Source organism: Marmota flaviventris, chromosome 6 (genome assembly GCF_047511675.1).
Source record: "Marmota flaviventris isolate mMarFla1 chromosome 6, mMarFla1.hap1, whole genome shotgun sequence".
Taxonomy (NCBI): domain Eukaryota; kingdom Metazoa; phylum Chordata; class Mammalia; order Rodentia; family Sciuridae; genus Marmota; species Marmota flaviventris.
In genome coordinates, this window is record NC_092503.1 from 128,578,218 (window position 1) to 128,578,823 (window position 606).

General features: G+C 38.4%; 1 non-coding gene across 1 annotated transcript; it reads left to right on the forward strand.

Moving 5' to 3' along the window:
• Trnaa-ugc (transfer RNA alanine (anticodon UGC)) lies at positions 1-72 on the forward strand. Its single transcript has one exon. It is a non-coding gene; the product is annotated as a tRNA-Ala (tRNA).
• Positions 73-606: the final 534 nt, after the last annotated feature.

Genomic DNA, 606 nt, shown 5'->3' on the forward strand with positions numbered 1-606 from the left:
GGGGGTGTAGCTCAGTGGTAGAGCGCATGCTTTGCATGTATGAGGTCCCGGGTTCGATCCCCGGCACCTCCAGTACTAAACTTTTGCTCTGCCCAACTCGTTCTAATTTATTTCTCAAATAATAAACCGTTAGCTCACCTAACTTTTGTCTGTTCCAAGCACTGCACGTAGTAATAACAAAACTTAATGGATTGCCTTGAATTCTCTCCGATCTTTATGCTGTGAAACTCGACGTCACCTAAGGCGATTGGGACGACAGAAGACCCAAAAGGAAAAGGGCAGGACAAAACGCAATTCCATCAGGGTCCCTATAACGCCAAAGTGTATACATTCACAGCCAATTAATTAAAAAAAAAAAAAAAAAAAAAAAATATATATATATATATATATATATATATATATATATATATATATATATATATCTTTAGCTGTAGATGGACACAATACCTTCATTTTGTTTTATGTAGTGCTAGGGATCAAACCCAGAGCCTCACACATGCTAGGCAAGCGCTCTACCACTGAGCTGCAACCCCAGCCTCCAACAGGCAGTTAATTTTGACATACATTTTGTACTATTATTAAAGACATCAAAAGACAAAGGAGAAG